Source organism: Littorina saxatilis, linkage group LG11 (genome assembly GCF_037325665.1).
Source record: "Littorina saxatilis isolate snail1 linkage group LG11, US_GU_Lsax_2.0, whole genome shotgun sequence".
Taxonomy (NCBI): domain Eukaryota; kingdom Metazoa; phylum Mollusca; class Gastropoda; order Littorinimorpha; family Littorinidae; genus Littorina; species Littorina saxatilis.
In genome coordinates, this window is record NC_090255.1 from 20,676,654 (window position 1) to 20,677,323 (window position 670).

Below are 670 nucleotides of genomic sequence, written 5' to 3' on the forward strand. Positions count from 1 at the left end.
CCATCTGGCTTCACACACACACACACACACACACACACACACACTGTCACACTTTCTTTCTTTCTTTATTTGGTGTTTAACGTCGTTTTCAACCGTTCAAGGTTATATCGCGACGGGGGAAAAGGGGGTGGGGTGGGATAGAGCCACTTGTTAATGGTTTCTTGTTTACAAAAGCGCTAATCAAAAAATTGCTCCAGGGGCTTGCAACGTAGTACAATATATTACCTTACTGGGAGAATGCAAGTTTCCAGTACAAAGGACTTAACATTTCTTACATACGGCTTGACTAAAATCTTTACAAACATTGACTATATTCTATACAAGAAACACTTAACAAGGGTAAAAGGAGAAACAGAATCCGTTAGTCGCCTCTTACGACATGCTGGGGAGCATAGGGTCAATTCTTCCCCCTAACCCACGGGGGGTACACTGTCACACACACATACTGTCACACTGACACACACACACTGTGATACACAGTGTCACACACACACACACTGTCACACACCGTCGCACAGTCACACACCGTCACACAGTCACACACACACACACTGTCACACACACAGTCAAACACACACACACACATACTGTCACACACACACATACTGTCACACACACACACACACACACACACACACACACACACTGTCATACACACACCCATACTGTC